Source organism: Lactuca saligna, chromosome 1 (assembly GCF_052625555.1).
Source record: "Lactuca saligna cultivar CGN05327 chromosome 1, ASM5262555v1, whole genome shotgun sequence".
Classification (NCBI taxonomy): Eukaryota; Viridiplantae; Streptophyta; class Magnoliopsida; order Asterales; family Asteraceae; genus Lactuca; species Lactuca saligna.
In genome coordinates this window covers 62,913,872-62,939,657 of record NC_136417.1, presented here as the reverse complement: position 1 = coordinate 62,939,657, position 25,786 = coordinate 62,913,872, and positions in this window count along the sequence as shown.

Below are 25,786 nucleotides of genomic sequence, written 5' to 3'. Positions count from 1 at the left end.
TGAGAAAACCTTATTTGTTGATTAGAAGAAAATTGTTGTTGTGATGGTTGATTTTGAATAGTCTTTGATGTATTTTTGTTATCTTTTGAAAATGATGAGTTTGAAACTTTCGAAGAATTTGTTTTTGGTTGAAATTCAGATGTAGATTAATTTGTATGAGCGGGATTTTTCTTTTGATCTGAATGAATTGCTGAATGAGAAGACTTGTTCTCAACATATTTAGTTTTTGTGTTTTCATCTGTTTGCAAATTCAAATCATTTTGTTGTTTTCGAAGTTCTATGTTTTTCCAAAAAATCTTCTTTCGAGCTTGTCTTTTTGAAATTGCATTTTCTTTTGAAAACTTGTCAATTTGTTCTGTAAATTCTTTAGAATTTAAATTGATAATAGTTTCTTTTTCCACAACAACTTCTTTCACAATTTTCGATTTTTCAACCCATTTGCGTTGTGGTTTTTGTTTTTGAAAAACATACAAATTCTTTGTTAAGGTATTTCCGACTGTGCATGCTTTGATTTGAAAAGAATCCTTCGTCTGTTGTCTTCTTGTTGTCATCTTCGACCATTTTGTTAAATTCTGGTTTAATGTTCTCAACATTTCCAGTAGCTATAAACACTTGATTTGGAAAGACAACATCATCGGTACATTTGAAATTAGGATACACCACTTGATTTGTTTCCAAATAATGGGCTCCTTTTTCAGACAACACTTTGTCAAAATTTTCAGTGGTCCTAAATACTTGATCAACAAAAACATGAGGAATTTCTTTTTCTTTCGAATCTTTGTTGGATGAAACCTTTTTGTTCAATTCTTCATCATCATTTTCATCATCACTGCTATCCGTTTGACTATCTCGGATATCCACAAACTCAGAATCACAAACTTTTGAAGTTGAAGGGTTGTCAATGTCAATCTTAACTTCCAAATCCTTAAGTTTTTCTTTTCCTTTAGATTTTGATGCAACATTTATGACAGACAACTGAGAACAATCAACATCCTCAATCTCACTAATTTCTCAAAATATTGTCAAAGTTATCTTCAATATCAGCAAAATTAGATTGAGAATCAGATATCGAATTCTTAGTCTTTTTCAAAATTTTTATTTGTTCTGATTTTGTCAGAGTATCATTCACAATGTTAACTAATTCATTTGTATCAAGACACTCATCAATTTTGACAGTTCCATAAGTATATCTATCATTAGGAATTTTTTCAAACTCAACAATATTTTTCTCACAATCATACGAAATATTATCCACCTTCGCTCTTTCATATTCTAGAAAAGGTAATAATTTCCTATGTTGTTCCTTGCTAATCTCACACGAATGTTGCAATGCAGTTAATTTTCCATATAGACGTTTAGCAATTTTGCAGTAGATATTTTGTTGAGCTAACAAAAGTTTTACATCACTAGATAATGAATCTCGATCACACATTATGTTTGTTATTTGCCATTCTAAACATTCTATCTTGACAACTTTCGAATTGAACTTCTTCTATGTCTCTAACAACTGATTGCTTAATTTCTTAGCTTCATTGCCAGTAGAAACAACCAAATTATTGAAATAAGCAACAATATCATCAAAAGAAACAATTTCAGAATCATATGCACTTAAAGGAATATTAAAAGATTGAAGAATATTACGTACCTTTGTTGTCATTGGAGACTTATCAGCAGATTTTGACACAAAGCAACAACCGTTGACCTCTTCGTCTGAATCTTTCTCCAGCTTCGCATACATACCCCCATGCGTAGGATTACGCATTTCCTCATCATCGGAGCCCGAAGACCAGATTTGATATGTGCCATCATGCTCCTGTTCACCTTGAGCCACCAAAGAAAAATTTTTCGCCTTCGTACGTACCTCTTCTAACCTCTCCGCATAATACGCCTCATCCTTCACTTTATTTTTCTTCTCATCTTTCTTTCGAAGCATGCAATCATTTGCTAGATGATTTTCTCTATTCCAATAATGACAATCCATACCAGAATCTCCTTTCAATTTCTTCTCTTTCTTCTCCTCAGCACCCTTTGCATCATTCTTCTCATATTTCTTCTTCTCTTCTCCTATAGTATTGTTCACGAAACTTGCTTTTCGCTCACTTTGCTTTGACATTGAATTAAACGGTTTCTAGAAAAACTTTTTGACTCGGTTGTTAGAGTAAAAAGCAATTGCCTCATCAGCTAAATTCATGAGAAACCCCTCTTCTTCATTAGAATCACCTTTTTCAACATTTTCCTTTACAGTCACTTTAGAGACAAGTGCTAATCGACCTCCTAGACTAAGCTTCGACTCTTCTGCCATTTCGTTCACTTCACTTTCGTGAGTTTTCAGTTGATTGTACAAATCATTCAAAGAAGATGTATCGAAACTTTGTTGTTTTTTCACCATCATGCTAACACTTCTCCATTATTTACGAAGTCCCATAACAAAGGTGAGATTGAATTCCATAGCAGTCCTCGTGATTCCATAATGATTGCATTTGTAAATCAACACATTAAACCTATCATAGTAACTTTCAATTGTTTCACCATCTTTTTGCTTGAAATCCTTCAATTCAATCAAACGTTGCTTAACTGAATGGATTTTTGTCTTCTCGCTGCCTTGAAACTTTTCTTTGAGATTATTCCAGATTTCCTTTGCAGTTGTACAGCTTCTGACATAGTTATACACCACTGGAGACAATGCACCACGCAACTCCCTTATGCATCATTTTTCAAGTTTCTTCATATGATCAGTTTGATTTTCCACACTCGTAGTACTAGATGAAGATCCAATTGGTTGTAAGTTCATTGGAAGAGTAACATTCCCTGAGATGTAAGACCAAAGCTCTTCATCGGTTCCATTAAAGTAATCCTGCATATGATCAGACCACTGATCATAGTATTTAGGAATGAGCATAGGAATCTTAGTTGAAGATCCTAGCAGATGAGAGTATGAAGTCATCGAGTTGAGATTGAAGTTCACCATTGATGTACGAAAGAAATTTTTTGAGAAATTAAAGAGAATTTGAAAGCAAATTGTTGAATTGAACATAAAAAATACTCGATTCAACAAATCAGTTTCCAAATCAAATCACAACTTAAGATCTAGAAAGCTTTTTCGAGTCAAAAGATGCAGAACTTTTTGAACCAGAATTTTGATTCAAAAACCTTTTGAAATAGAGTGAAAATTAGATCTCAGATCATGATTCCTACTCTGATACCAATTGATGAATCATTGAATCAAGTATTAAGTAAAATCAAAGTAAAACGAATGCAGATTGAACAAATGATGTAAATAAGATCTGTTTTCTACTCATTTATGCTTTCAACATTACAGAGAAAGATAGACATGTTCTGTGAAGGACTCCTCTCTAACTCTAGTAAAGTTCCATATTTATCGGAATAATGAAAGCATACAAAAAATACTAAGGTATTGATACTTAAGCTTTGTACGAAATACACCTTAGTAAATAAACTTAACAAACATACGAAGGGTACAAAAGACTTCGACATATTACAACTAAATTTGACCCTTACAGAACCTCCGGTCCTAACTCAATAAACTCATAATAATACACAATATAGATCACAAAGACATAATGCAGGATATCACAATACTCAATAGAAACACATAAGACCCTTCGGTCACACGACTTAGATTACCACTATAGGTATGTATAGTAGGAAGGCTCACCTCGTAAGAATTGGATAACCTCATACTTGAATCACCAGTCTAGCATCCGCCTAACACATACGATAATTATCCCTAAATAATAAGGGTTTTCAAGAAGCTAGATTAACCCTTCTACAAAGTCACAGAAGGGTAAAAGACCATTTTACCCCTCCTTGGCCTTAATAGTCCACAAATCGACCAAACCCTAAAAGTCAACTGAAAGACAAGAACATAGCGTACGCTGCACATAGCAGCACTCTACGTTGGGCGTACTCTATTGCCATCCAGGCATTAGGGATGCTCGACTCCTACGCTGCGCGTATTGGTATTATGCTCAGCGTTCATCCCAGTTTCACTCCTTCTACTCATTTAGTCTTAATCAGTTAAGACTTTGGCTCATATCACAGATTTTGAGTTCCTAATAGCTCTTACTCCATAAAGTCAGTGACTTTAAGCCTTTGCATGGCTGATAAGGTCACAAACACACAAAAATCTCACTCTCTTATCTCAAAATTCTCATATCTCATGCATGGCTTGATTCCAACGTCCAAGTCTTGATTTTTATGACACTACACCACTAAATACACTCAAAGGGGTTGATCATAGTCTCTGGAGCTCAAATATCTCAAAAGTCTCCAACTTTTGGGACAAAAACCTAAAATACTCTACTATGATGCACAAAATAAAAAAGTGAGAAAGCTTGGAGCTTTATACCTCTAGATGAAGCTCCCGACTTAGATATGCTCAGATCCAAGGCCTGGACTCTCACTCATTCTTCTCCAAAGCTCCTTCTTCACTCCAAGAACACACAAAATCACTTAAAGGCTCTCAAATGGACACACACACAAGCTCAAGAATGAGGATAATGGTTTTAGAGGGTTTCTTGTCTGAGAATGGTGGTCAGGAATGAGGCCATCATATCCTTTATATAGGGACACATCCCAAATTAGGGTTTCCACTCTGGGCCTAGTAAGCCCAGCGTACCCTTTGGTACGCCCAATGTACTAGGTAGCTTTCGCGTCACAATCACGCATAAGGTTCTAATTGGTGTGAGGCGTGGTGTGGCGGCAAGGCCAAGCCTCAAGCTTAACGAGCCATGTCGAGCCACAACGTTTTTCAAGGCGTGATGTAAGGCGGTGATTTTATATTAATTTAAAATTATATTACCACATAAATATAAATTTATATTAAATATAACTACTTTTTAGAAGTGTTAGATCAATAACTAATAACAAAAAGTTAACAAAAACCACAATACTTGTATCTCCGATTTGAAAAGACATAACAAAGAGCAAAAAATTGTGTCTCAAATGAAAAAGCACGCGCCATAACACGCCATAACGCGCCATGGCGCGCCATATCACGCCTTGCCACACGCCACGCCTAACAGCAACGTTATGAAGCCTTTCGTAACGGCGAAGCCACGCCTCATGCCATGGCGCGCCTTTTAGAACACTGATCACGCATGTGAGTACATTTAGCGTACACTTGCTTACGCCCCGCATACTCATTTGCCACCTTTTTCTATATAAGGGCTAAACTTGACAAGTACCAAAAGAGCAAGGGCTTATAAGGTATACCTAGACTTGGCATGTTACAATTCTCCCCCAATAGAATCATACTTTCCCTCGAAGTCAGGCTCCGAAAATAACTTTGGATACTACTCGCGCATCTCGGACTCCGACTCCCAAGTGAACACGGACCCCTTCCGATGTTGCCGTTGGACCTGAACTAGAGACACCTCCTTGTTCCTCTGAACCTCCACCTTCCGATCCGAAATCGCAATTGGTCTCTCAATATAATTCAGGCTCGCATCAACCTGAATGTCCTCTAATGGTACCACTGCCATCTCATCGGTACACTCTTCCTCAACTGGGATACGTGGAAGGTGTTATGGATCTGGCTCAACTCTATAGGCAGCTCCAACCGATATGCCACCCTACCCACTTTGGCAGTTACTCTGAAAGGACCGATGTATCGGGGCCCCAGCTTGCCCTATTTCCTGAATTGGATCACCCCTTTCCATGGGGAAACCTTCAGGAGGACAAAATCTCCAACCTGAAACTCTAGCTCGGATCGTCTCTTGTCTGCATAACTCTTCTGGAAACTTTGGGCCGTCAGTAACCTCTATCTGACTTGCTGAATCTGCTTAGTCATCTTCAGCATTATCTCAGTGCCGCCCATCACTCTCTGCCCTACTTCTTCCCAACATATGGGAGTCTAACACCTCCTCCCGTATAGAAGCTCAAAGGGAAGCATACCAATTATGGAATGGTGGCTATTGTTGTAAGAAAACACATCCAAGGGCAAATAAGTGTCCCAATTTCCTTTGAAGTCCATCACACATGCTCACAGCATATCCTCATGCGTCTGAATCGTCCGCTCGCTCTGCCCATCCGTCTGCGGGTGGTATGCAGTACTAAAATGCAGACGTGTGCCCAACTCCTCATGAAATTTCTTCTAGAACCTGGAAGTAAAACGCACGTCTCGATCTGACACTATGGAGGTCGGCACTCCATGTCGTGCTACCACCTCTCTCAAATAAATCTCAAACAGTCTCTCTGCAAAAAAGCGCTCACTAATAGCAAGGAAGTGAGCACTCTTCGTCAGCCGGTCCACAATCACCCATATCGTGTCAACCCCACACGCAGTCCTTGGTAACTTGGTGATAAAGTCCATGGAAATCTGTTCTCACTTCCTCTGGTTAATCTCCAAAGGTTGTAATGGAACATGTAGAAGCTGGTGCTCTGCCTTAACCTGGTGATAGGTCAAACACCTCTCTACAACCCATGACACGCCCCTCTTCATATAGGGCCACTAATAGTCCCTCTTCAGGTCCAAATATATCTTAGTGGCCCCTGGGTGGATTGATAATCTCGATCTATGTGCCTTCTCTAACAATACACGACGATCTCCACCTGTATATGTCACCTAAATCTACCCATGGAAAGTCATAAGCCCACGAATATCCGTCACAAACTCAGAAACCTACCCAATCACATGGTATTTAAGACTCGTGTCATCACCGTTATCCTTATACGCATATCGTGGATTGGATCACTCTCGACTCTTCGACTCAAGGCATCGGCTACCACATTAGTCTTGCCCGTGTGATATAAGATCTCACAGTCGTAGTCCTTCACTACATCTGAGCACCTCCTCTGTCTCATATTCAGGTTGGGCTGATCCATCAGGTAATTCAAATCATGGGTGGCGCCAAATCTTGAGGGCGAACACCACCGTCCCTAACTCCAAATCATGGATGGGATACCTCGTCTCATGAGGCTTCATCTGCCTCGATGCATATGCTATCATGTGACCCCTCTGCATCAACACTACACCCATCCCTAAAATAGACACATCACAACAGACTAAGAAGTCCTCCAGTCCCTACGGAAGGGCTAACACCGGAGCTTTGCACAATCTCTTGAGAAGAGTCTCGAATGATGTCTGCTGCTCAAGCCCCCAAACAAAAGTAACACCCTTGCAGGTCTATCTGGTGAGAGGAACCACAATCTTGGAGAAATCCTTGATAAATCTCTGATAATAGCCGACCAATCCTAGAAAACTCCTGATCTCAGATGGGGATCTCGGCACCTCCCATCGCATAACTGCCTCAATCTTGGCCGGATTGACCAATATCCCATTCCGATTAACGAGATGCCCCAGGAACTAGACCTCTCGTAACAAGAAATCACACTTGGAGAATTTGGCATATAGCCTCTCCGACCTCAAAACCGGAAGAACCTCTTACAAATGTTTCATCATGCTGCTCTTTGGACCTTGAATACACCAAGATCTCATCGATGAACACGATCACTGACCGACCCAACATAGGCCTGCACACCCGGTTCATGAGATACATGAATGCTGGTGGTGCGTTGGTGAGCCCGAAAGGCATCACCACAAACTCGTAATGCCCATAACGAGTTCTAAAGGCCGTATTTTGAATATCCTCATTGCATACTCTCATCTGGTGATATCTAGATCTCAAATCAATCTTGGAAAACCAAGATGCTCCCTGCAACTAATCGAATAAATCGTCGATCCTCGGAAGTGGATAACGGTTCTTGACCGTCAGTTTCTTCAACTCCCGGTAATCAATACACATCCGGTGTGAACCATCCTTTTTCCTGACAAAAAGGATCAGTGCTCCCCACGGTGAGCTACTCGGTCTGATAAAACCCTTCCCCAGCAGCTCCTGGAGCTATGAGGATAACTCCTGCATCCCTAGTGGCGCAAGGCGATAAGGTGGTTTGGCAATAGGTGCCACACCCGGAACTAAATTATTTCGGAAATCCACTTGCCTCTCGGGAGGCACACCTGAAAACTCCTTGGAAAAAATATCAGGAAACCCGTACACTATCAGAACCTCGACGATAGGACTCAGCCTCTCTGTGGCAACCCGCGTATCCATCACATACGCCAAAAAGCACATACAACCCTGCTATAGACTCTGCCTCGCTCTGGCAGTAGAGCAGAAAGCAGACCCGGATCTGGTACCCTCGCCAAACATTGTAAGCAGTCGCCCAATTGAGTCTCGTATAGTCACCAACTGACGCTCGTAGTCAATCACTGCTGGAGCTCAACCAATATATGCCCACGATGACACATGCATCACCCATCGCTATTGGCACTAGATCTATTGGTAACTCGACACAAAAATATTCAACACACATCCTTGGAACACACCAGCAGTAAAAACCGCATGCTCTTCAGCTGTGCAAACCCTTAAAGGTCGACTCAATGCCTCACTTCGGATACTAATGTGACGACTAAAAGCTAAAGACAGAAAGGATCGACTCACACCCGAGTCAAATAATACCAAAGCAGGTATGGAACTCACAAGAAATGTACCTAAATACAACACACAATCAACACAATAAATGAGCTTAGTGAGACTTCCCGAAAATACCACCACATAGCATATAGACAATAGCAAGAATAAATGATCCTTCAACCTGACTGGACCGCCTCACAAGGTCTTCAGCCTATCTGGACCGCTCTCGAGCCTTCGGCATGACTGGACCACGTCGTAGGGCCTACAGCTTATCCGAACCGCTCACGGGGCCTTCGGCCTGATTGGACCGCCTCACAGGCCTTCAGTCTATCCAGGCTACCTTGGGTCGGTTGGCCTTCAGCACAAAGCAGGACCACCTCAACCTAACCATACACATACATGTTGACATATACATATCTCATAAACACATGATCAATCAACAAGCAAGCACATATCATACAAATCAATAGGCATAACATCATCCTATCTACCAATATACCGATCTAAAAGCTCATCACAACATAATAGGATCCTAAGATAACAAGGATAACAATCCAAAAAAGGGCCGGTGTTGGTGCCTTTGACCCGTTTGTATAGTGAGGAAAACTCACCTCACAAAGTACTGCTCAACCGGTAAAACCCAACTCCAAAACTCAGCTTCGGACTCGAAAGCCTACAACCATCATATGACCATTTCTATCAAAAACTCAAAATATCCAAAATGCCCTCAAAATTTAAACTTGATCGGCCATGTTCAAAGTCATGGTCAATAGTCCATGTTGACCCAACTCGTCGAGTGCACCTACCAACTCGTTGAGTTCCTTTAGTACTTAGAGAAACAGGGAAAACCCTAACCAACTCGTCGAGTTATCATGACAAATCATTGAGTTCCTACAGTTTCCAGAAAAGCGAGGAAACCCCCATCCAACTTGTTGACTTGTCAGGACAACTCGTCGAGATTCCCTATCTTGACTCATTCAATCCTTTTTCATCCCTTCGAATGTTTAAGAATGTCGATCTGGAACCCCAGAGCTGAAATACCACGTAAAGTTGTTAACTTTACGTCCATGCATAACACCAAATAGGCTCAAACACTCAAAGAAGGCCTAACAAGGTTCTAAAGCATGAAGCAGGGCCTATAACATGATAAAGTTTGAAGTCTTAAGCCCAAAGAGGCCACAAAGCATCCAGATCTGAAGTGAAAGCTTCAATAAATGGCCACACTCGACAATGACCGCAATATGAGCAAAGAATGACCCAAACAGCTTAATACATTAAGTTGTTTTTCCCTATTCTAAGAGCTCCAAATCTCAGATCTAGTCCATAATGTGGCCCAGAAGGAAAAAGTTTCCAACTTTATCCATTGGGATTACCCAAAAGGTTCAAAACTTAATCCATAAAGTTTAATAATGCACGAGATTAACCGACAAGCACTTAATCCTTAAAGTCCGAGATCCATCCTTTCCAGAAGTGATTTAAACACCAAAAGGTTGGTACTTTATAGATATACATGCCCAATTGCCAAAGGTTGGTACTTTATAGATATACATGTCCAATGCATGTCCTGAGCCCAAATTAGATCAAAATGGGGATTCATGACCTAGTCTCTATGCATGACATCAAAACTTGATTATAATCCAGATCCAAAACACTACTAACTCCTCTTGACCCGGAGATTAATAATGTTGCCAGTTTTATGTGGTCCAATCATTCCATCATTCAAGAATAAGAGGCTATAGGAACAAAACTTAAGATCTAATTACTTGGGATGACAAAAATAAAGTCTTGGACACTTACAAAGGTCCAAAAGAGTGCCAAATTGAAAAATGAGGGCTTGCTTGTTGGACCCTTTCTTCCTACCTCCACCTTCTTCCTTCTTTAGCTTCAAAAACACCAAAATAGCCTAAAATAGGAGTGAAATATGATTGGGCTTTAGGGGATTAAGATGAATAAACCCTAGCCATCTTATTCCTTTAAATAGGGAACAAAACCCCAAAAGATTAGGGTTTTCATTCCAGCCGTCAAAACGTCGTGTTTAAAGAGGCAACACGTCGTGTTGACCTTAATGAAAACCACGCTTCTTCTTATGTAGACACGCCGTGTTGGTTCCTCCAACATGTCATGTCCAATCCTCAAAAGTGGATTTATTCCCAATAGTTGTTCCTCAAGATTCCAGGTATTACAAGTCAACTCAACCAGTTTAACTTAGGCCTCGTACGCGGGACGTACTTCGGATGTACGTGGGGCGTACGCATGCTCCGAGGCATCGAGGCTCAACCTGCATACATGCGGAGTACTATTCGGTACACCCAACATACACACAAGTTTCCTTCTTCACCATTTAAGAGCTTAATACTTTAACTTTTCACGTCCAAATGCATATCCAAGGCCAAAATACCACTAAGAGTCATAAAGTTTCCAAATTTATGACTTTGCATGCCCATTAGGTGCTTAATACAAATAAATCCCAACTACTTAACACCTAAAGACATTCTAGAGCATGCAGGGGAAGAACTAAGCATCAAGATCTCATTTTTATACCTCAAGACCCCTCATTGGGTCTGAAAGGACGACTTATTTGATCAAGTGCATGTCATGCTCAACAATCACAAAGTTTGGCACAAAAAATATTCTAAATGAAGGAGTATCTAGATCTGTAAGAAAAGATGATTAAGTAGGAGCTTTTTATCTCCAGAAGGTTGCTAGCAAGGTCACAATCCCATATCCAAGCTCCAATGTCCTTATACCACCTTCTTCTTCTTTAAGAACACCACCAAAGCACACAAATAAGCTCAAAGATGCACTCTTCACATGTAGCGTTAGCTAAAGGGATGATTTTTAATTGGACGCTGATGAGGGTGAAGGTATTGGGGCTATAAGGAGATTATATAGGGTGTAAACCCTCAAATTTAGGGTTTTAGTCTAAAAAGCATACGCGTGGCGTATCTTCTGAGTACTCATGACATACGCGTGTGAGACCCATTCTTCTCATGGATGAGTACGGCAAGCGTACACCCTGAGTACACACAGAGTATGGACCAAACTATAAATCTTAAATATATTAGGGTAAAAAATGAACCTTTCTCGGAAGGGGAGTTAAAACTCTACCCTGCTTGAACTTGACTTCGTCCTTGAAGTCTGATGCTGTGAATAACTCAGGATAATGCTCCCACATCTCCACCTCTGGCTCTCAGTTCCCCTTGTAGCCTTTTTGATGTTGCCACTGAACCTTCACCAAAGGTATCTCCTTGTTGCGAAGGACCTTCATTTTTCTCTCCACCACTTTTACCGATCTCTGAATATAATTTAGGCACTCACCGATATGAATATCATCCAAGAGGAACACTGCCTCATCGTCCAACATGCACTTCCATGACTGAGCTCACTCGGTTAATCCAACCGTTAGGCCAATTTGGCGATCACATCAAACATGCCAATATACTGGGGACCCAATTTACCCTTTTTCCTGAGGTGTATTACACCATTCTAGAGTGATGCCTTCTGTAGTAGTGTATCGCTGACCTGACTCTCTAACTTTGATCGACGCCACTCAACATAGCTCTTCTGCCGACTCTAAGATGTCTACAATCTCTGACTGATCTATTGGATGACTTATATAGTCTAAAGGACTACCTTAGTCCTCCCCATGACTCTATGAGCAGCCTCCCCCCCGCCCCACTAAACTGGGGTACGACATCTCCAACCATACAGAAGCTCAAAGGGCGGTGCACCAATACTAGAGTGATAACTGTTGTTGTAGGAAAACTCCACAAGAGGTAGGTAGGAATCCTAACTCCCACCAAAATCTATGACACAAGCCCACAACATATCCTCAAACGTTTGGATAGTCCACTCATTATGGGCGTCAGTCTGTGGATGATAAGCATTTGTGAAATGCAGCCTTGTACCTAGTTCCTGATGGTACTTCTGCCAGAATCGTGAAGTGAACTAAACATCTCTATTTGATATAATATAAATAAGAACCCCATGACAAGCAAAATTCCCATGAACATACACATTAGCTAATTTCTCGGTCGATGAGCTTTCCCGGATGGCCAAAAAGTGGGCCCTCTTGGTCAACCGATCCACAATGATCCATATATCATCAAAACCCTTGGCGGTCCTCGGTAGCTTGGTGGTAAAATCCATGGTGATATTTTCCTTTTTCCACATGGGAACTTCCAAAGGCTGCAGCTTGTCATGTGGCCTCTGGTGCTCGACCTTGACCATCTTACAGGTCAAGCCCCTCTTAACGTACCAAGCTATCTCCATCTTCATACACAACCACCAGTAACGTAGTCTGAAATACGATGCATCTTGGTAGCTCCCAGGTGTATCAAAAAGCAATACGTATGTGCCACCTCCAAAACTATCTATCTGACTTTGTCAGAAACCAGAATCCAAACCCGAGCACATTGGGTCAACAATCCCCAACTATCGGTGACAAATCTGTCGATCTCTCCCATGATCCTCTCCTATTTCCATTTCTCTTTCTTAACTCCTTCTGCTTGTGTGCCTCTGATCAAATCCAAAAGTGGAGAATCAATAGATATCCTAATACATATATCCTCGGATGAACATCCAGCCGACTTACGGCTCAAAGCATCGGCGACCACATTCTCCTTACCCGGATGGTAAAGGATCTCACAGTCATTGTGCCTCATGCGACTTCAGTTGTTGGGAAGCATATGCAATCACTCACCCTCTCTACATAAGTACCGCCCCAAACCAGTTATGGATGCATCAAAAAATACAACGAAATACTCGACACCCTTCGGAAGGGTCAACATTGGGCCTCACATAATCTATGTCGCAGTGTCTTAAACGTTATCTCCTGCTTAGGGCCCCAATAGAAATCCACTCCCTTCCTCGTCATATGATTGAGGGGTGCAACAATCTTTGAGAAATACATAATAAATCTCCAATAATATCCTGCTAAGCCCAAGAAACTCCTGATCTCTGAGGGGGACTTCGGAACCTCCTACTGCATCACACCCTCATTCTTGGCCGGATCGACCAAAATCCCATTTTGGTTAAGAAGATGACCCAGTAATTGGACCTCTCGTAACCAAAACTCACACTTCGGGAACTTGGCATATAGCTGTTCCTACCTCAAGACTCCCAAAACTCTTGAATGTGCTCCTCGTGTTGCTCTGTGGTCGTGGAATACACCAAGATATCATCAATAAAAACAATAACTGATCGATCGACCATCTGCATGCACACCCGATTCATCAAATCCATAAACACCGCAGACACATTGGTGAGACCAAATGGCATCACCATGAACTCATAATGACCATAACGAGTCCGAATGTTGTATTGTCCATGTTCCCCTCTCTAACCCTCACCTGATGATACCCCAACCTCAGATCGATCTTGGAGAACCAAGATGCATCCTATAAATGATCAAAGAGGATGTTGATCCACGGAAGGGGATAATGGTTCTTTACCGTCAACTTGTTCAACTCCTAGTAATCAATGCACATCCGGTGTGTACCATCCTTTCTTCTTGGCGAACAAAATCAGTGCTCCCACGACGAACTGATCAGTCTGATGAACTTCTTTCCTAACACCTCTTCAAGCTGATAGGACAAAATCTTACATCTCAGGTGGTTCCAATCAGTACGATGCCTTGGCAATCGGAGCTACACCTAGCAATAGGTAAATCCTGAACTCAACCTGCCTCTTGGGAGACACACCAGGTAACTCCTATGGAAACACATAACAAAACTCCCTAACAACTGGCACATCTGAAACCGATGTCTGCTCTCCAACTCGTGTATCAACCACATAGGTATGATAACCCATATAACCATGTTGAATACCTCTGATCCTTATCTGCCAAACAAAACCTTGACCCAATCTTGGTAACCTTTCCATAGATGACCAGTTCTCCCCCACTTCGGCTTCGAACTACCACATTCTGATCCTTACAGTCTATCATGGCACCAAAGTTGTTCAGCTAATCCATCCCTTATATCATGAATACATCCCCCATGGGGATATGACTCAAATCAATCAGATAAGGAACCCTGATGATATCTAAGCCACAACCCTGATACAATCTGGATGCAAAAATTCTATGTTCGTTGGAGATAGAAACCCAAAACAGACACTCCAATGCGCCAAGGGTCATATTGAAATCCTTATAAAAAGACTAAGATATAAAGGATCAACTCACGCCCAAGTCGAATAACACAAGAGCAGGCAAAGAACTCACTAAGAATGTACCTATCATAAATATAAACATAAGCATATCATAAAATAATTGACACAATGTTAAATGGAAACATACCAGTAACAACGCCTGGCTCCGTCCTGGCATCCTATGTCGTGAGCTGAAAAATGTGATCTCTAGACGTCGGGGGCTACGCCCTACGCTGGCGTCGATCGGTGATCCTCAAAGTAAATGGAGCTGGAGCTTCAACCGATCCTATAGTGAGTAAACAATAGTTTTCCTTCACATGGCCAACTTGCTTACAGTGATAACAAATCATGGTGGTCGGTGCTAGAACATGTTGGTGATAGTCCTTGGCATAATGCTCCTCCTTGCCACATTTGTGCCACCTAAAAGTAGATCGACAAGGATCCTCATGGACCCTACCGAACTTGCCACATGTGTAGACCTTCTGACTCCCAGATCTCACATTAGTGGCGTTGAACCACTTCGCCACAAGTTGGGACTGCACCGGATCCTACCTCCGCTCTCTCTTCTGGAGCTCCAACTCAATCTCTAACATCTTAGCGGCCTCCTATAACTACACAAGTGTACCATAGCACTGATTAGACTGTCACACCCCTAAATCGAGACGGCAAAAATATTCGTGGGTGGAGGACGTCATGTACAGTATCACAACAAATTAATAATAGTAATCGGATTACAGATGATTCACTCCAAGAGTAACCATTGTATTAATAATATAGTGTTTACATTGTATTCGAATTACAGATGATTGACTCCAAGAGTAAGTAGCAAAAACATAGACTAGAAGCTATTATGCTCCGTGTTCTTGAAGCTTGTGTGTGTACCTGTCTACTGGTTTCCTGAGAATACAAGTGGTTTTGAAAAGTGTATCAACATTTAAGTTGGTGAGTTCATAAGCATTTTTGTATTCGAAAGTATGTTCTTTGTTCTTTGAAAACGTTAGTGTATTCCTCCATAAAATCCAATATTTTCTTAGTAAATGAAAAGTAAGTAAGGTGACACATACCAATTCCTTCTACAATCACTTAGTGAATATAAGTTATATATAATCCAGATCGAACTGATAGTTGAATGCGTGGTTCTTCCCTAAGCCGACAGCAAAACAAGGAATAGGAATTAAGGCGGAAGTCACACATTACACTGCCTATCAGATCTTCATTAAATATAACCCTAACATATTCACTAGGTAATCCCAGAGTTAGCAATAATGGTCCTTTTAGATATGTAACTTGCATTGTACTAGAAAAGTAGTGTATTGTAGTTGTATTTGTATGAACCTCTATGTATGTATGCTCCTGGATAAATGTTCCTCCGTAAATGTAAGTTTCTATGTTATAAAATAGTGTACTCCTAGAAAAACCATAACCTACTTCTATAATCCCCTTGAATACAAGTTATATAAAATTTAGGTTAAATAAACTGTCGAATATAATGGTCTACCCTAAGCTCAAAACTAGACAAGGAACAGGATCTAAGGCGGACCCACCAGTTCCAAGTTGATCGTGTCTAAATTTTATATAACACTGACGTATACACGAAGTAATTATGGATGTAATTTAATAATTCTAGATGAAATGTAGTCTTAGATACGCTAAGACCGATATGTGTGTTAATGTTTATGCTTGAAAATAGTATAATGTAGTATTACATAAATAAAACTTCTTTATGTAATTGTTACCCCGTAAACCATATGTATTGTTAATACTCCATGTGATTTATTATAACCATGCTACGACCCATTTGGCCTGTAACGACGTTCTTCAAGCGTCGGAAATGTTATGACATTTGTCACCCCAGACTTGCCGGTCCAGCTGCTCCATGCAGCTTAGGTGCGGGATTGTCAGTCCCAAGATAGATCTATACACAAGTAGCACGCTCTCCCTACAAGAGGCTCTGGTTACAATTATAGGACTTTAATGCAGTACTTAAAAAGTACCGTGAAGCCGAATGTCTCACAAATTTATTCATTAACAAGTTTACGTAAAGTGAACTGAAAAAAAAAACTTTTTATTGTGGAATAGTAGACCTTCATAGAACTTTTTAGTGAAAATGACCCATAAACTATGCTTGTTATAGTTTACATGTTTGTTTCTGTATTGTTTTCCAGACTTAGTGCAATAGTATGTAAGTTCGTTGTATGAAAGACTCATATGCTATACCTATTATAGTTTATCACAGATGTTTTGTAGAAATGAAAAAACCCTTATATGTGTGATTATTACCTTTTCATGGAAGTAAAATAGCATGAAGCATGTATCTTTGTATTATTAGACACTTTCTTCAACATGTTACAAAGTGTAAATGAATCTATTAACTATTTTTCTAGTTATACTTTTCTGTTCATGTTTTTATAAAATTTATTGAAAAATCATCGTAAGTTGAAATCCAAATCTATAAAATGTAAGAGTTTAGAAAATGATTCTACTTTGTTCATAATTTTTATTCTGATTTTTAGAGGTCTCAAACTGGTGTGAAATTTTTCATCTTCGTAGATTGGTCCGAAATCATTTCTGAAAAGATTGGCATTTGTATAAAAATCACCATAAATTATAGAAAAAGCGTATGATCGCGTGCAAGTAGTCCATAGAAAGGTATAAACCTGAAATATTTTTATATTGAACATTTTTGAAAAATATTAAGTTGAAGATGGTCAAAACAGTCAGTGAACAGACCATAACTTTTCTTTTGAAAGCTAATGTTTATGTTTAAATTATGTTTTTGTGTTGTAGCTTGTATTCCCCCCCCCCCCCCCCCCTAAAACATGAAGAAAACATGAAAATGTAGGGGTATGAAGTCACTTTGAGTGATTTCTTGTTGTCTTAAGGGTGGAAGATGAGAAGTTCCAAGTCAAGAACACTTGAAAGAAGCTTGAAGGTGTAACGATCGTATGAATAAATATGTATATATTTGTGTAAATGATTTACAATTTCTATAAAAATGTGTAGATTGTGATGTAGCAACGTAAATTTTCAAAACAAACTTTCATTTTTAAATCATATTTTCAATCACCAAAAACAATATCCAACAACTGTATCTAATGTCATCATAACAAACAAATCCCAGAATCTCAAAAGATCTCAACTACATAAGTCCTCTCAGTGTGTACGGATCATGCTGACGCCTTCCCACGATCCTTGCTAGTACCTGAAACACCCAACACAACAACTGTAAGCATAAATGCTTAGTGAGTTCCCCAAAATACCACATACAACACATACGCCTCTCCAGGCCATAACTCTGTGGGACCTTCCGGTCCAAGTGTCTCAGGGGACTTCGATCCCAAATCGCGGTAGACCTTTCAGTCCTACCAGTATCGACCTTCGGGTCCGTAATCTCCTGACCTTCCGGTCCATATCATCTTGACCTTCCAGTCCATAGCATACATAACACATACATATCACGTATCAGCATATAGCACATACATCTCATAGCATATAAGACCTTCCGATCACACATAGGTACCCTTCCAGTTACAATATAGTGAGAAGACTTACGTCGGCTATCTCAGATAATCTCGCACACGTATACACTAATCTAGCCTCTGCCTAAACACATAAACAGTTATCTCAAATCATTAACGAATCTCTAGGATAGACTAGACTAGTCTCTTCCATGTCCTCTAAGAAAGCTAAAAGACCATCTTACCCTTCAAATGGTCTTCAAGTCCAATTGTTGACCAAACCCTAAAAGTCAACAAAAGTTAACGGTCAAACTTTCACAAGACTCGTCGAGTACAGTCCTACGACTCGGCGAGTCGATGCATGTCCTCTTCGCCCCTGGTCCTCACTCGACTCGCAGAGTCAACCCTACACTCAACGGGGTATCACAGGTCGCGAATCGCGAGGCAACCCGGATCGACTCGTCGAGTCCCTTATGGGCTCGGTGAGTTCCTCCCATGAAAACACTCAAACGATCCTTTGAGGTAAGATCTGCTTCACCAACCAGTAGATCTAGCCTTCTAACACTCGAAAGTCATGTAAAGGTTCAAACTTTACGTTCATGCAAGGCTTATGAGACCAAAAATGGAGAAATAACCATTAAAATGGGGTTCTACTCTCAAGGCTCACATGAAACCCCATAAAGCTGGAAGCTTGGGACCTTTTGGACCTCTCAAGGTCCAACTCTACCATCTATAGCCAAAAGGACCTCATATACCTCACAATCTAATTCAAAATTTCACAAAGGAAACCCTAGATTCAAAGAATCTATCAAATACACGAAATGGGAAGGAACTTGTACCTTAAAACGTGAATCTCAGTGTGAAAAATACAGATCCAAGACCCACAATCGATCTAGCTTGGATTTTCCCACTCCTTCTTGCAAGATCACACGAATGGATGAAGAATTAGCCTCCAAAATGCTCTCTAAGCTCTCTATGGTTTTCATAGGGGAGTAATGGCCGCAAATGACAGCCATAAGGGCCTTTATATAGGGCTAAGGCCCTGAGATTTAGGGTTTCACTTAACAACACGGACTCGCCGAGTCCACTCATTGACTCGTCGAGTCCGGTCATTAATCCAGACAGAATTCGCGATCCTACTCGGCAAGTGTGAGCGCCTACTCGCCGAGTCCCTCCCTAAATCTCAAGATAAATACTTAAAATAAGATACCTGGGAATCCGGATGTTACAATTCTCCCCCACTAGAAACAGACTTCACCCCCGAAGTCTCATTCTACATACAGCTCTGGATGGAGTTTCCGCATCTGTGCCTCAGGCTCCCACGTCAGCTCGAATCCTTTTCGATGTTGCCACTAAACCAGAACCAGTGGAACTTCCTTGTTTCTCAAAACCTTGCTCTTCCAATCCACCACCGCGACTGGCCTCTCAACATAATTCAGGCTCGCATCCACCTGAATATCCTCCAATGGTACCATAGCCGACTCGTCGGCTATACACCTCCTCAGTTGAGACACGTGGAAGGTATCATGTATCTGACTCAACTCCGCAGGTAGCTCCAACCGATATGCTACCCTGCCCACCCTTGCGGTGACCCTGAATGGACCAATATACCGGGGCCCCAGCTTTCCCCTCTTCCTGAATCGAATCACCCCTTTTCAAGGAGACATTTTCAGGAGTACGAAGTCTCCGACCTGAAATTCAAGCTCGGATCGCCGCCTATCCGCGTAACTCTTCTAGCGACTCTGAGCTGTCAACAACCTCTGTCTGACCTGTTGTATCCGCTCTGTTGTCTAAAGTACTATCTCAGTGCTGCCTATCACTTGCTGCCCTACCTTTCCCCAATAGATGGGAGTCTGACACCTCCTCCCATACAACAACTCGAAGGGAGGCATACCAATGCTGGAATGGTGACTGTTGTTATATGAAAACTCAACGAATGGAAAATACGTGTCCCAACTCCCTCCGAAGTCCAACACATACGCACGAAGCATGTCCTCGAGCGTCTGGATCATTCGATTACTCTGTCCGTCCGTCTGAGGGTGGTAAGCGGTACTGAAATGCAGCCTCATTCCCAACTCCTCGTGGAACTTGTTCCAGAACCTGGAAGTGAAACATACATCCCGATCTGATACAATCAAGATCGGCACTCCATGCTGCGATACCACCTCCCTCACATACAACTCTACCAGCCTCTCCGCAGAAGAGCTCTCACTGATAGCAAGAAAATGAGCGCTCTTCGTTAGCCAGTGGATGATCACCTAAATTGCATCAAAACCCCTCGTGGTCCTCGGCAATTTGGTGATGAAATCAATAGAAATTTGTTCCCACTTCCATTGGCGAACTTCAAGTGGTTGCAACTTTCCATGCGGACGCTGGTGCTCGGCCTTAACCCTGCGATAGGTCAAGCACCTCTCAACAAACCATGCTACATCCCTCTTCATACAGGGCCATCAATAATCTTTCTTCAGATCCAAATACATCTTAGTGGCCCCGGGGTGGATCGAGAATCTCGATCTATGCGCCTCCTCCAACAAAGTGGTTCACGCCCCGCCGACATACGACACCTATGGGTAACAAACTCATGTACTTGCCCAATCACCCGTTCTCTCTTACGGTTCACCGGTCTCACGGCCTCTGACTGGGCCTCCCGAATGGTGTCCAACACCGGAGTCATCACTGTCAGCCGCATACAAATATCTCGAATTGGGGCAGTCTCCGCCCTACGGCTCAGGGCATCAGCTACATCATTATCTTTTCCCGGGTTGTACAGGATCTCACAATCGTAATACTTTACCACGTCCAACCATCTCCTCTGGCACATATTCAGATTGGGCTGATCCATTGAATACTTCAAATTCTTGTGGTCCGTGTAGATGGTACACCGAACCCCATAAAATAGTGATGCTAGTTCTTGAGGGCGAACACCACAACTCCCAGCTCCAAATCGTGGGTGGGATACCTCGTCTCATGAGGCTTTAGTTGCCTCGACACATATGCTATCACATGCCCCCTTTGCATAAGTACTGCATCCAACCCCGATATCGATTCATCACAATACACCACAAAATCCTTCATACCTTCCAGGAGGGCTAGCACCGGGGCTTCGCACAATCTCTAGCGAAGTGTCTCAAATGAGGTATGCTGCTCCGGACGCCATGAGAAAGCAACACCCTTCCGGGTCAACCTGGTGAGTGGGACGGCGATCTTGGAGAAATCCCTGATGAATCTCCGATAATAGCCGACCAATCCTAGAAAACGCCTGACCTCGGTGGGTGATCTCGGCACCTCCCACCTCATAACCGCCTCAATATTGGCCGGATCGACCAAGATCCCATTCTGGTTAACGAGGTGTCCTAAGAAATGGACCTCTTGTAACCAAAAAGCACACTTGGATAGTTTGGCATAAAGCCTCTCCAACCTTAATACCCCGAGGATCTCTCTCAGATGCTCCTCGTGCTGCTCTCTAGATCTCGAATACACCAAAATATCATCAATAAACACAATCACCGACCGATCCAGCATCGGCCTGCACACCTTGTTCATGAGGTCCATGAACATTGCCGGTGTATTGGTGAGCCAAAAAGGCATCAACACGAACTCGTAATGCCCATAACAAGTTCTGAACGTCGTCTTCTGGATATTTTCATCTCGCACTCTCATCTGATGATATCCCGACCTCAGATCAATCTTGGAGAACCATGATGCTCCCTGCAACTGATCGAACAAATCGTCGATCCTCGGTAAAGGATAACGGTTCCTGACCGTGAACTTGTTCAACTCCTGGTAATCAATGCACATCCGGTGTGAACCATCCTTTTTCTTGACAAAAAGGATCGGCGCTCCCCATGGTGAGCTACATCGTATAATAAACCCCTTCCCCAGCAGCTCTTGAAGCTGTGAGGATAACTCCTGCATCTCTGGTGGCGCAAGGCGATAAGGTACCTTGGCGATAGGCGCTGCCCCCAGAACCAAATCGATACGGAACTATACCTGCCTCTCGGGAGGTACACTCGACAACTCCTCGGGAAAAACATCCGGGAACTTGCGCACTATTGGAACCTCATCAATCGAACTTGGCCTCCCAGCAGCCACTCGTGTGTCCATCACATAGGCTACAAACCCGCTGCAGCCCTGCTGTAAAACTCTGCCTCACTCTGGCAGTTGAACAACACGCTGACCCACATCGGGTATCCTCGCCATACACCGTAAGCACTCCCCCACTACGGTCTCGTATCATCACCAACTGATGCTCGCAGTCTATAACAGCCCCAAATCGGCTCAACCAATCCATGCCCACTATGACACACACGTCCCCCATTGCAATCGGGACCACATTTATCGGGAACTCCACACCGCAGATCTAAAGTACACATCTGTAGCATACACCGCTCGCTCGTCAGCTACAGAAAATCGCAGAGGTCGACTCAACGCCCCTCGCCGGATACTGATGTAATGACTAAACTCTAAGGAAACAAATGACCGACTCATACACAAGTCAAATAACACCAAAGAAGGTACATAATTCACAAGAAAAGTACCTACGCATATCATAATATAAGCACAACACCTCAAACTCAACGTAAATAAATGATAGAAAACATACCAGTCACGACATCGAGCGTTGCACGGACTTCCTCCGCTATCAACTAGAAGGCTCTCCCACAAGCCTTCGGTGCCTCAGCCTTCACCGGACGAACCTCAGTAGCTCGCACGGCGGTAGGGTCAGATCCCTGCTGTGGTCCCTGTGATGTCCCCCGCAGCTGCGGGCACTCGGCCTTTCGGTGGCTCGTCTGGTCGTAATGGAAACAAACCATGAATCCCTTGGAGGCAATCCTTGGCTAAATGCGCCTCCTTGCCACATTTGTAACAAGCACCTAATCGACAAACCCCCTCATGACCCTTGTTGCACTTTCCGCAAGTGCGACCCTTCTGGCCTCGAGATGTCAAATCGATGGGCGTTACCCGCTTGGCTACTGGCTGAGACTGTGCCAGCCGGTGATCCATCCCCGAAGACTCGGCCTCCTCCCTGGCCTGAGTCTCCAACTCAATCTACCTCTTACGGGTATTTTCCCTGAGCTCGACAAATGTCCGATAAGTCAAGTTCGATTCGAATTCCAGAATATCCTTCCTCAGAAGCCCAAATACCGACTCATGCGTGCCTGCTCAGTAGACACTTGCTCGGGGCAGAACATCGCCCTCTCATGAAACTTCCTGGTAACCACAGTAACATAATCAGTACCCTGCTTGAGGTTCAAGAACTCCTGAGCCAACCATTCCTTCTCCACTAGGAGAACATACTCGTCTCTGAACATGGTGGTGAACCTCTCCCAGGTCACCTCCGAAATCTCTGCAAGAGTGAAGCTAGCCTTCACAAACTTCCACTAGTCCTTCACTCCCAAGCAAAGCTGGTTTAGCGCGAACCAAACCCTCAGATGCTCCGGACATGAACACATGTAGAAGCATCCCTCGATATACGAAATCCATCTCATCACAGCGATCGGGTCCAACGTCCTATCAAACGCTGGTGGCTTCGTGTTGCTGAACTCCCAAAACAACAACGAGTCACCTCCCTGTGGCCTGGAAGCAGCGACGGCTGCGGTGGCCGCAACAACAGTGGAATCAGTAAGAGCGGCATACCGCTCATCAAAAGTCTCGATCAACGTGGTCTTGATAGACCCAAACATCTCTGGTATCTCAGCTCGGATGGCCGCAGACACCACCTCATGAATCAACCTGCAGATCTCCTCATCACTAACACCACTACTCTCAGGTGTGTGGCGTGTCCCAACCATGATGTATCTATGAAATACAACATAAAATATCAGTGATTCGCTTGAGCACACTGGCACTCGATAACACAACCCTACAAGTTCCCTAGTACCCCAAGGATTCTTACTTGGATTGCGCACTGATACAATGTCTTCGGTAGTACGGGCACTTATACTACCATCCACACCGCATCAATATTCACCCCGAGTCTTCCTCCTTGGGTCCCAGATCATAAGTACTCTACATCCCGCTAGCATAGGCTACCTTTTGGTAGACCTCTCATAAGCTCCTCACTGCTACCTACTCACTCTCAAGCATCTAATAGCAACAGAAATCTTCCAAGGCTAAGGCATCACAAATCAGGCCACTTTAGTCCTAATATGAACACCTAGCCTACTCTAGCATGCGTATGATATCATAACATATCTCATAATGCATAATGTAAGGGTATTTTGGCAAATCACCGTTCGGGCGCTGGCTGATCGTACACACTGCTCCGTTTTGCCTTTCTCAAAATCTTTTACTCTCTTGGAAAATTGTTTAGTTTATGAAAAACTTTCTTAAATCCTTAGCTTGAGTTCAGGTACACCCGAAGATGCACCCGAATCCCTCACACCAAGGTTGTGATACCAACTTGTAACAACGTAAATTTTCAAAACAATTTTTCATTTTTTAATTCATATTTTCAATCACCAAAAACAATGTCCAACAACTGTATCTAATGTCATCATAACAAACAAATCCCAGAATCTCAAAAGATCTCAACTACATAAGTCCTCTCAGTGTGTACGGATCATGCAGATGCCTTCCCACGGTCCTCGCTAGTACCTGAAACACCCAACACAACAACTGTAAGCATAAATGCTTAGTGAGTTCCCCAAAATACCACATACAACACATACGCCTCTCCAGGCCATAACTCTGTGGGACCTTCCGCTCCAAGTGTCTCAGGGGACTTCCATCCCAAATCATGTTGGTGATTTGTTATCATCATTGTTATTTAAGTGTAATAGGGATTACTTTGTTGACTAAAAATGATGTTGATAAATATTTAAACAAGTAAGGAAGGTGTGGAGTACACACTTGTTTAAGTTTGATCAAGTATTAAAGTATACTATCATTTAGGGGCGAAGCCCCTGAACGAACGGAGGTCCGGGGGCAGCGCCCCTGGAAGCGGGGTCCAAGGGGCAGCAGCCCTTGGCGGGGTCCACGGGGCAGAGCCCCTAGCTAGGGTCGAGCTGTATTAAAAATGCATCATAAAATCCAAATTTGAATATTTGACCCGGTTTTGACTTTGAATTAATCTTTATACAAAACTCAGATTTATGACAGTTTTTACTGTTGAGAAAACTGTTATATGACAGTTTTGACAGTTTTTCAGATAAGGAAGTTTTATAACCAATTTTAGTGACTTTTCTGGTACTCACGAAATTACACCATCTCACTCTCTCTTTCTTTTCTCTCTGATTTAATCTGAGTCTTATCCAATTGAGGATTTGGGAGTACCACCCAAATACTTCGATTTGATAGTGATTATGATGATTCTCAGATTTCTAAGTGCCACTAAACCATATTTCTAACAAAAATCGAAGTAAACTATGATCATGGTAAGTGGTGATTCTGTGAAGGAAATGAAAAGTAAGTTTGAAAAACTGAACAAGTTTGAAGGGCAAGATTTTCATAGATGGCAGAAGAAGATGAAGTTTCTCCTTACCACTCTAAAAGTGGTGTATGTTCTGAGTACACCCATGCCAGTCTTACCAGAATCTGTTGAAGATGAAACTTTGGAGGCAACAAGAAGAAGACCAAAGTGGGAAAATGATGATTACATATGTCGTGGTTATATTCTCAATGGTATGTCTGACTCTCTTTTTGATATCTATCAAAATTTCGAATCTGCAAAAGAACTATGGGATTCTCTTGAATCCAAGTATATGGTTGAAGATGCTTCTAGCAAGAAGTTTCTTGTCAGTA